Genomic DNA, 11,816 nt, shown 5'->3' with positions numbered 1-11,816 from the left:
ATAATAATAATTGAACAAACCCCCAAGTAATAAAAAGAAAAGTACATATGAAGGACTTGATGAAATAGAGATAAGATATTTATCTCATGGAAGAAATATATTCTTTGGATGCCTAGGTGGCTCAGTTGTTTAAGCATCTACCTTCAGCTCAAGTCATAATCCCAGGGTTATGCCCCACATGACCAACATGACCACATGATCAAGCCGTGCATCGAGCTGTTTGCTCAGAGAGGAGCCTGTTTCTCCCTCTCCCATTCCCTCTGCCCACCACTCTGCCTGCTTATGCTCTATCAAATAAATCAATCTTTATTTATATACATATGTATATATGTATAAATATATATAAAACTTGTAAATTTTTTTTAAAGCTGGTTTTTTGGATGAGGTACTACAAACTTTCTGACAATATTAACAACAATTAGGTAAGAGATGGTACAATGAAACAACTTTAGAAATTAATGGGGCCATAACAAAATAATATGGATAAATACCAAGGGATACTAAAAAAACAACTGAAAAATGAAATATATGGATCATATTCACACTTGGGAAGACAAAGCAAAGATGCCAGTTTTCCTCTAACCAATCTATAAAATCAATGCAAAAAAAATACTGGGAAAATGTGTTATAAAATTTTCTAGGCTATTTCTAGAATTCAAATGAAAGACACAGAGTAAAGTTAAAATATATAGCCAGCATAATTATCAAAAAGAAGAATTCTCAGGGCGCCTGGGTGGATCTGTCGTTTGAGCATCTGACTGATTTTGGCTCAGGCCATGGTCTCGTGGTTGTGGGATAGGGCTCCCCACTTAGTGTGTGGTCTGCTCCAGACTCACTCTCCCTCTGCCCCTCCCCACGCTTGCTCCCATTCTCTCTCCCAATCTCCCCCTGCTCTCTCTCTAAAATAAATAAAATCTTAAAAAAAATAAGAATTCTCAAAGAAAGGGATAAATATGTAAGGTAATGGATATGTTAATTAACTAGATGGTGGGAATCCTTTTTCAGTGTATACATATATCGAATTACTATGATGTACACTTTAAATATCTTACAATTTTGTCACTTATACCTCAGTAAGTCTGGAAAAAAAAAAGAGAGAGAGAAGAATAGGGTCTTGCCTGGAAGATATCAAGCCTTAATATAACACCATGATTAGAACAGTATGATATTGGTTAGATCGGCACTTAGTGTTATCATCTCATCTTAGAAATTCAGAAATGAAAAGTAACTGAGGCCTTAAGATAGAAATGATTTATTCAAGTCTAATGGTGATTTCGTGGCTGATGTAAGACCAAAATTCTTTTCTCCTGAATCCCAGCCCCGCCTCTGTTCCCTACAATAAATTTTACTCTCTCACAGGTTGTTAAGCACAGAGTTTATAAATCAGGGACTCTAGGTTGTGGTGTAGTAACAAACAATCCCCAAAACTCAGTGGCTCAAAATATGGTATTTTTTTCTTGTTTGGTTTATATGTCTGATTATATATCAGTGTGGAAGTCTACTCCACATAGTCACTCAGGGACCCAGGCAGATGGAGGCTCCATCATCATGTAGCTAGAATGTCTGGACGTTTGGGGGTCAAGGAGGACCTGGAGAATTTTGGAGACTTTACATTGCATCAGCCCAGAGGTGGTATGTATCACTTCCATTCACATATCATGGTGAGAACATGTCACCATGCCTTGCCCGACCACAAGAAGGTTGAAGAGTGATGTATCCTTCATGTCTAGGAAGGAAAGAACTGGATATGGCAAATCATGGATTATAATGATGTGGAGTAACAGGAAAGTAACTTTGAATAGTTAGGCTGATGAGTTCTATCTGATTATTTTCTCTCCCACTGAGGCTTCCAGTTTTTAAATGTATTCTTCTATATCTGTGTCTGTGTCCCTCTCCTGAGAGTGGAAGGATAAATATATGGTAATGTTAGTCAAATTAGTGATTTTTGACTCCGTGGAGTCCAAGTGATTAAAATGATAAGCAAGGAAAGAGGATCAAAATAATGGTTTGGAGGTTTGCCCATGGTTCCTAAGGATTGGCTTTATTTCTGGAGCAAAAGAAGACAGATCTGCAGTCCACCAAATTATAGCTTCTTGGTCTGTAGAGGTTCACACAACTTCCTCAAATATTTATCTTTTTTATAGGGAAAAAAAAAGTGGTATCTGTGTTAAGAGAAAAGTCTGAACCCAAAAGATAATTAGTAAGCTTACAGAATTTTTATTTAATTCTCTTTCCATACCAAATATTTTTGCCTTAATTTAATACAATTTAATTCAAAATATGCACAGAAAACTGTTTTATATGTCTTTAATGTTAGATTTATTTTTAAATCTATAAAGTTTATACCAGGAAGGAAATATCTTTAATAAAGATCAATTATCAAAAGATATTTTGAAACTGATATATCAGCTTTATATCTAGTGTTATGCCAAAATGCAAAATATAGGTACCTTTGATGAGCAATCCAAATGTTCAAGATTTCCCCAAAAGGGATAATACTCCAATCTGGAAACCACGCCCACCATTAGTTTTCACTTATGTATAATGCACACATATTTTGTATTTAATAGGCTGCTATGCTCTCATTAATATGTTTGGGATAGTCAATGTCATGGAAAGAACTCTCATGACTTATTCTAAAGTAAAGAAAAAGCAGGGCGCAGATTATAAAGTAAATCATTTTGCAATGCAACATTTATGTAAACCACTGCTTTATATTTGTGGATATATATGCACAGAGATTGGCTAAGCACCAAAGTGATAGCTGTTTGGGTGGTGGTATTCTGAGATATTTTTATTTTCTTCCTTTTAAATTTTGACCCTCAACTTTTTTTTTTATACTAAAGACTCTATAGATTTTGCAAATGTACATTTATTTTTAAAAAGAGACAGAGAAATTTTCTTCAAAGAGTAGCTTTGGAGAACAAGCTGTACATTCATGCAGAATTACAAATCTCCATAATGTTTTCTTCAGATGCCAGGTATTGGCCTCCAATCTGGTTTCCAGTAAGATCTTAGTACTCTGTTGAAATATGAACATGGTGGATATATTTCACCTTTTACACACACACACACACACACACACTATTTTAAGTTACAAAGCACAGTTTTAAAATGCAAATATTCTGTGTTTCATTAGAGATGGGTTGTAGCTGCTTTATTCTAGTGGCTAATTCATAGACCTTTTAATATTATCTCACTGTCGAGAAGCCAACTATATTATTCCAAGTTCTGAATAACTTGGTAACCTTTGTCTTCCTTTGAGTGAAAAGGAGAACAATGTTCATTATGGAAGAAAATGCTGTATCTCAGGAACAGGAATGTGAGAACAGAGGCAGGATGATACACGGAGTTTTGGCAAATGTGAGGTTATACTCTCGGTAATCATTCCGCGCCTTTCAGCAGGCTAACATTTACCTCTGTTCTCCTCCTATATACTACCATTGCTTCTGCTTCATTTCTGGGCTCAGTTTTTAAAAATCTAAACCATTTTGTGTCAGTTCCATAGGAGGCTGAGAGCACTGCATGCTGAAGCGGGTCCTGGAGGGGAGTGCGAACACTGGCCAGGTACCCGGGGCCTGCTAGTCATCCTGCCTGCACACACCTGCTTTGCAGTCAGAAAGACCTCCTGCATCCTGAGCCCTGCTGCCTGCTGCATATGCCTCAACCCCGCCAAAGCCCTGGGTGCCTCAGAGCAAAGAGTGCAGAGAAGGAAGACACAGAGTGTTCTGGGGGCCAGGGGGACAAAACCCCCAAATACTAAGGGATGTGTCCTAATGCTGGCATTTCCATCCCAAGAGATGTGGAAAAGAAATAACGTGGTTTAGGCAACAGCCTTTCTAGTCTTTTGGTGCTCAGATTTTTTAGTGACAGGTTTTCTAAACATCTCTTGACTTGTTTCCTCCTTTTCTTCTTCTTGTCCCTCCTGATTTAGACGCATTGACTTGAAAATACTACACGCATTCATTTTTGAGGAAATTTCTTGTTTTGCCTTCACTGCAAAGCCTCATTGTGTGTGTGTGCAGGACAGTGTTCATTTATGGTCTGCCTGGGAAAACACCGAGGGTTCATGGAGATAATTTTCTTATACAGCGCACAGCAGACTACGGAGGAAACATGGCTGCCCGTCAAGGGATCTGTGCCATCAGAACATTTGGTTTCCAGTCTCCCAATTCCTCTTTGTTTTTGATCGTGACATTTCTTCATGCTCAGATGCATACGTGATGTAACATTCTTTGTTGATGTTCTGAAATGTGTTTTAGAGTTATTTTGGCTTTGCACAAAATAAGAATGGGGAACTAAACTTTTCTGGTCGAAATGCAAATCTCCCCCTCCCCTTCTTATTCCCCTGCTTTTCTGCACCACACATATTTGTACGGCTTTAAACCCAAGGCTGGTATTTAATAGATCCTAGATGGTTTTGTTGAAAACAGGGCAAATGAGAAGTCTCTCCAGGGGATTTGTGGGCCTTTACTGTGGTGGGGAGAATGCCCTAAAGGGGCGTTCCTCCCAGCCTAATTGTGGAGGAATGATGGAAGTTCAATAGCATGGAAATTCCACTTCTCGCTTCAGCTGAAAAGGTGCTTATAAAGGTAGCTGGGCTATTTTAGCAATTTGCCTTCTTTTGAAAATCCAATTTGGAAGCTTCATTAAAGGGCACTAATTTAGTGTCTTAGGGGAATATGTGTTTAAAGGAGCTTGTCGACAATCTTAGATGTTTGCCAGTGTGTAGGTGAGCTCAACTCCCCAAGCTGGGGTTACCTGGTTACATGTATGCTTTTTCATTTCAATCTGATACAAAATAAATTCAAAAGCATCTATTGAAGGCAGTCACAGTACAACCTTCTCTGTCCTTACTACCACTACTTCTTATCCTTAAAGTTGGGATGCTTTCAGTGCATAAACACTTTGACAACTGGCATTGTGAATCTGTCACCCAGAGACCCAATAAGGTACACAGCAGTTCTGTGAGTTTAGTAGTAGCTAATACGTGACAGGCCAAGGACTAGAAGGAACGACTGTTTCAAAGAGCAAAGGGAAATATGCTGTCTGAATATCTAGAAGAATCACCTATTGCTAACTGCCTGCCCTATAATTCCCAGAAGTATGTTTCAGTCCCACAGTGGGACACAAAATTTAAAATTGGACAGCCAAATGCTGATTATCTGCCTGGCCTTGGATAAACTTGAACTTTCTCCAGTTCTTAATTTTTGACAAAATATTATGAGAACAGGTAGAAATTTTTTAAAAGTTTTATTTATGTATTTTTTAGAGAAAGAGAGTGAGTGCAAGTGGGGGGAGGGGCAGAGAATGAGAGAGAGAGAGAGAGAGAGAAAGAACCTCAAGTAGACTCCATGATGATTGCAGAACCCATAGTAGGGCCCATCCTCCAATCCTGAGATCATGACCTGAGCCGAAATCAAGAGTCTAGCACCTAACTGACTGAGACACCCAGGTGCCCCAGTAGAAAATTTTAGTTGAAGCAAGTTAACATTCTTCTTCTTGGGCTTTCTTTCTTTCTCTTCCTTCCTGTCCTTCCTTCCTTTTCTTCTTTCTTTTCCTTCCTTTCCTTCTTTCTTTTCTTCCTTCCTTCCTTTCTTTTATTTTTTTTAAAGATTTTATTTATTTATTTGACAGACAGAGATCACAAGTAGGCAGAGAGGCAGGCAGAGAGAGAGGGGGAAGCAGGCTCCCTGCTGAGCAGAGAGCCGGATGCGGGGCTCGATCCCAGGACCCTGAGATCATGACCTGAGCCGAAGGCAGAGGCTTAACCCACTGAGCCACCCAGGCGTCCCCCTTCCTTTCTTTTAAATATTTATTTTAGTTATTTGAAGAGGGAGAGAGCTTACAAGTGCATGCATGAGCATGAGAGGGGGCAGAGGCAGAAGGAGAGGGAGAGAATCCTCAAGCAGACTCCCCACTGAGCAGGGAGCCTGACATGGCACTCCATCCTAGGACCCTGAGATCATGACCCAAGCCGACATCAAGAGTCATATGCTTAACACACTAAAGTTCTTGAAATATTCCGTCTTGTTCTTTTACATAATCATTGCTAATGGTACTGATTGAGTCCCCCCTCACCCTTCTCAATTTGTACAATTTCTATATTCAGTCTAGAATAGAGTTTCTTTCTTTTTTCTTTTTCTTTCTTTCTTTCCTTCTTTTTTTTTTTTTTTTTTTTTTTTTTTGGTCAACACTCAGAATGAGATCTAATTTGTTCTAGGAAAACTCTGTTAAAAGCAAGCTGTTAAGGTTTCTTGTTAGTAGATTATGCATCCATCCATTCAAGAGATGCTTAAGTGTAGCTCTGCCAGAAGGAAAATCAAGTACGTTGACCCTCTTCCCATGCAGTCTCAACTGTGTAAACTTATGACACATAACAACTTGGCACAACAATTTCTCTCAAAAGAAAAGTAGGTTTTTTAAGAACATGACTTAAGATGAAAGAAAGGAAAGAGAATAGAGTACCTTTTTATTAACTTTCCCTTGGATTCATATGGTTGGCAGGAGGAGGGTGGGAAATGCCTGTCAAAATGCTTTTGGAGGGCAATGATGAGTAGAAATCCTCAGAAAATAGATCAACATAAGTATCTTAAATTCTTCCAGCCTCATTTGCTGAAACCTTATGCAGCAGATTCGTTTTTATTCCAGCAAGAGCTGATCCCTAAGGGAGAGAATATCTAATATTTGGAAAATAATTATCTGTTCATGAAGGACCAGTACAATATTATCCTGTTTTTATAGCATTTTCTAGAACTACACATATCATCTGTGTGATATTTTTGATCAATATCTTAGTATATGTGAACACGGATACAGCTGTTGAAATTACATTCCTATAAAAAGTAGAAGGCATATCCCTTAATAAATCTGTTTATAATGTCTGTCATTAGGAATGGATGCCAATAAATGAAACTAAAAGGACATGGAAATTTTCATGGCATGGTTTATGCCAGTTATTTATTTGTTGTCTATTCACGGGGCAACTAATTGCAGCTGGTGAAAGTTGATTTTCTCCTCTTCAATTTATTGTGGGATGGGGCGTTCATTGCACCAGATCCATAGTTATTCAGCGTCTACGTTTTAGAAACTGAAATGCTGGATACTGTCAAAATGGGCTTTGGCAATTCCATGCAGGCGTGTACAACTATAATTTTGCTTCACATTAATAACAACCTAGCAAAGAATCCCAGAATCAAATGCCTTGCTCTCAGCTGGGGGCAGAAAGCCAGAGTGATATATCTTGGCTGGTGACCTATAATGTTGGAAAAGTAGGCTCTACATTCACTCAGGAAGGGTGGGCGGTATTCCGGAAATGTATCCCCGCTCCTCCAGGATTCCTTTTTTTTTTTTTTTTTCCCTTTTTGTAGTGTGTGCCCCGAGACAATGAAAAAAAAAAAAAAAAAGAATTACAGATAATAAAAATAGCACATCTCCAGAACAAACGGGAAATGCAGAGCTTTAATTTCTTCGGATGTCAACTCTGTTCCCTGCCCCACGCCCTACCCTTCCCGGGTTTCTGCCGCACCGCTGTGATTCTAAATCTGCGCTCGGGTGGGCAGCGGTCTGGGCAGTCGCCCGCAGGGAGTGCACTTGGCGCTGCACGCCCGGACTTTTGGTCTTGCTCGAAGCCGAGAATCTCTGAGAGCTCGGAGGCTACGGATTCATTTGGGTGGAGTGAGGTGTTATTATTGTGGGATATTCTCTGCAGAGTTGGCCGGGAGAGTGAGCAGCGGAGGAAGGGAGTGAGCTGGGCTTGGGCAAGTGTCCGCAGGAGTCGGAGGTGCACCCGGGAGAGGTACGCCGGAGGGCTCGGGCATGGGGGCGGGGAGCGGGGGGGCGGTGGAGAGGGGCAGGGGACAGCGTGCCAGTTTTCCCTCTGATTAATGACGCTCACGCTGCCGCGCGTGGCTTCGGCGCTTTGTCTCCAGCCTCGGGGCTGGCGGAGAGAACTGCGGGGGGAATGGATGGCACTGCGCGCGGGGCGCACCGGGCAGGTGCCCGCTCTCCGACTCTGCCAACTCCGGCCGCGCCCAGTGGCAGAGGCCCTGGCTCCCCGCAGGCGCCCAGCCCCGGCAGGCTTCCGGGTGTGGCTGTCCGGGGGGCTGGAGGCTGCAGCCCGGGCGGGGACTGATGCGGCCGGGGCTGCGGGGAGGAGCCGGGCGCGTGGGAGGGCAGGGACTGGCGGAGGGGCAGGCGGCGGAGGCGGGGAGGCAGGGGCGCGGGACAGAGGGACGGACGGAGGCTGACTGGCTCGGGGTGGGACGACAGAGTGACAGAGCAACGGACAGGTGGGAGCAGTTAGACAGCTTGAGTCGGAGAGAGCAGAACGCTGAGAAGGAGAAGGAGAAGCAGAAGGAGAGAGAGACAGGGAGAGACGGGGAGAGAGGAAGAGGGCGCGAAAGGCAGAGAGAGAGAGGAAGAGAGAGCGAGCGAGCAACACTCGCGTGCACCCTCCCCTCCAGACGCCCTCCGCTGTCCGAAGGAAGCGGCCGGGGCACTGAGTGGGAGCTGGAGAGCGATGCGGGCACAGAAGACGGGAACAGGGACCCTGCATTGCTAGTGGGAGCGAGACACGCCGAGGGACGGACAGACCGACACACGCACGGACTGTCAGCCGGCGAGAGTGGCAGCTCCGAGAGCAGAGCGCAGGAGAGCGAGAATCCAGCGCTGAGCTGCCCGGCTGAGCGACAGGCAGGCAGACAGACGTGCAGAGGGACAGACTGGCAGACAGGAGGCGGGGGCTCATTCACTTCCCGAAGCCAGCCGAGCAGAGAAGGCGGCGGCGGCGCCCCCTGAGCTCGTCCGGAGCAGCGACAAGCAGCGGGGGTAGCGGGGTCGCCAGCCAAAGCCACCACGGTCGCCGCAGCTGCGCGTGGATCCCAGCCGCCGACTCTGCAGAAAGCTCCTTTTACTAGCAGTTAAATAAATCGACCAAAAACCAAAACAAAACAAAAAAGCCAAGCCAAACCAAACAAATCCAGCCAATTTAATCATTGAGAAACAATATTAATAAAAACCAAAAACTAAACCAAATTAATCAAGGCACCAAGACGCTGGGGGGATACCCACTGTTCGGTCAAGGTAATAATCAAGGTCTTCCGACGTGAACATTGCACGTCTTTTGTGATTTTTTTTTTCCTCCTCCTTTCTGCCGTATATCTGTGTTTTTCTTTAGATTTGTTTCTCGTCTGTATTTCTCCTTCATGTTTGTAGAAAACTGTTGATGTTATACATGTATTGTGTTTTTATGTTTCGTCAAAGGAGGGGTAGACTCCCCTCCCCCAGATGAGGCAGACCAAGAAAGCTGGAAGAGAGCTGAGAAGGGCAGTTCTTTTCATCAGAGAAGTCTACAGTGATTTATGCAGGTTTCATGGTAGAAAGTTTGCGACCCTGTTATTTCATTTGAAAGAGAACTATGCAAGAGGCAAAAAAAGTTGTCATCAGTTTGTTGTTCTTGCAGGACTCAGGGTCTGGCTCCCAAGGGCTTTTGGGGGAAAAGATGTTACCTTTTCTTTTTACATGTTTGAAATCTGTGTTTCATTGCAAATTCTAAACTTAATGTCTTATGTCTGGGGTTGTCGATATGGTGATGAAATTGAGTTGAATTGATCATGTATTTAGAAAGTTTCTTAGGAAGAGAAATGGACTCAGTTAATGTTTATGGATAGAAATAGAGCGGAGTGGATGTGGTTGCTGACAGCTGCTCAGACTTAGTATTTGATCACCTCCTTAAGATCCAAGATAAGGACAGAATCCAAGCCTACAAGGAAAAGCAAAGGGGGCATTGAAAGTTTCAAAGGGATGGGAAGCTAGTGAGCACAATGCAAGGCTGGTAGAAATCATTTCTTGAGAATGTGTTTAGAGTGCAGATATCCACTTTGATTTTTGATTTTTAAAGGCTATTGGTATGACACTTCAGACTCTCCAAAAAAGAATGACATTTCCCAAAGTTGAATGAATCTGTACAAGATTTCGTTCAAAGGCTGAATAATTCCAAATGATTCCCACCTCCTCCTCACTTACTTTGGAGATGAAAATCACTATGATTGTTTTAAGAAAACAGAAATGGAGATGACAGGAAATCATTTTTCTTTTGGTAAAAGTTAGCAAACCTTTGACTTACACTTTAAAATAAATGCACCTACTCCTTTGATCCTCTGTATTTGTGTCACCATGGGACTTGTATGTCTTAATAAGATTTTAGTTAATATCATTTTCACAAAAGACAGCCATTTGGAAGCCAAGAGCTCTAGCTATGTTCTGTTCAAATAGCCAAGTGATCTACTGTTTTGGTGGTAATTGCTTCTGCAGCCTTCCTAACGTGGATCACATGTGAAAAATTATATATGCGCTCATTTCAGATTTATATGGATTTGTATGGTATGTATTTGTGTTTGATCTTGTATTTCCTCTCTTATCACATGCCTTTACTTCTTTTGCTCGTTTCAACCAACAGAATATTTTTAAATTTTCTGGAGAATGAGTTTAGGATATTCTTGAAGGAATACACTTCATCAGAAAAGATGCAGAAGGCGAACCTCTTACTGTCCTTGCTTCAATACTCTTTGTTTGCTTTAAATAATTTGGATTATAGGCAGTTCTAAAGACATTTAGATGTTATGCATATATGGCTCCATTTCTCTTGACATGATTTATGTTATTTGATAAATAATAATATAAATCAATTGCTGTAGGTGAACGCCTACTTAACAGAACACTTGATTGAAGTAAGGCATATTTAAAGAAACTTCTACAGCTTCAGAAATTGACTTTGAGCTTCTCAGTGACTTAATTCCACTACACACTGATTTCTCTTTTACGGTATTCAACTCAGACGGAGACAGGTTTGTGTGAGCGGTTAGATTTGCAAATTGCTGATCTCCCAGTGACTTTCCCTCTTAGATCCCAGCTGAGTATGGTTACCTTGAGAACTGTGGCATTAGCCCTGTTAGAGCATGCTCCACTGGGGAGTTCTCTGCTGTCTATTTTTAATGCTATTTAATGAAGGAGCAAGCGCCTCACTCCGCAATAAAAGAAGCATGATGGAAGACAGAGCAGTGCATGGTTTTGGATACTGGAGAAGGATATATGAAAAGGTACAGACTGGCTGTTGGATGTGGTAATTTAATTAGTCCTAATGTATTGTACTAACAAATCAGTTGATTTTCGTGAGATAATTACACATGAATAGTCTGCGATGTGTTTTCATAAACCTCTTCAGTAATTCTTAGAAAGAAGACTCAATCATTAGAATGCCTTAAAACTTAAAGGAGATACTAACCAAGGAGTTGCTGCACACATACTATTTTTTATACGAGCTGTCAGATTCTTGGATGGTGAGAAGTGCAGAAATAATTTCAGATTCCTAAAATACTGTTCTAGCGGACGGTCTGGAGCTTGTAAAATGTTCTGGGCATAAAATGACTAACATCCTTCTAAGATATTATAACCTAAAGCTCTGCCTTGTGAATTTGGGTTTTTCTTTTATAAACTTGGAGTCTGGTTCCAGAATTGTGGCAACTAAGTGAAGCAGGAAGTTTTGGTTGAACTTGGTAGAAAATTTGAGTTGTTTTCTCTCCTTATTTTGAGATAAGCACAATACATTTATCTTATCGAAGTTTAAGTATTTTTAAAATATAGGTAGTAGAGTCAGCACTAATAATTTTTGGAACAATATAATGAGTGGGGAATTATCTTAATGTTATAGCATGTAAAATATAAGAAGCCATCTGCCTGCAATGTTTGTATAATGCAGAACACCTGTCTTGAGGTAGACAGTGAAAACGTTCAATCAGAAAGGTCTCTGTTATTCA

At 41.6% G+C, this 11,816-nt stretch overlaps 1 protein-coding gene across 17 annotated transcripts in view; it reads left to right on the top strand.

The window, feature by feature from the left end:
* The first annotated feature begins 7,548 nt into the window (after nt 1-7,548).
* The window catches only part of ARPP21 (cAMP regulated phosphoprotein 21), a 154,032-nt gene continuing 149,764 nt past the window's right edge, over nt 7,549-11,816 (top strand). For 7 of the 17 annotated variants that reach the window (XM_047741362.1, XM_047741326.1, XM_047741308.1 and 4 more), the window contains exon 1: nt 8,218-9,084. The gene's annotated coding sequence lies outside the window, so the exon portion shown is untranslated. Of the gene's footprint in view, nt 7,799-8,216; nt 9,085-9,184; nt 11,100-11,816 lie in introns of those variants that run through there. The other 10 variants (XM_047741282.1, XM_047741265.1, XM_047741336.1 and 7 more) reach the window with 4 other exon arrangements.

This window comes from Lutra lutra, chromosome 1 (genome assembly GCF_902655055.1).
Source record: "Lutra lutra chromosome 1, mLutLut1.2, whole genome shotgun sequence".
NCBI classification, from domain to species: domain Eukaryota; kingdom Metazoa; phylum Chordata; class Mammalia; order Carnivora; family Mustelidae; genus Lutra; species Lutra lutra.
This window is presented reverse-complemented; position numbering and strand designations above follow the sequence as displayed.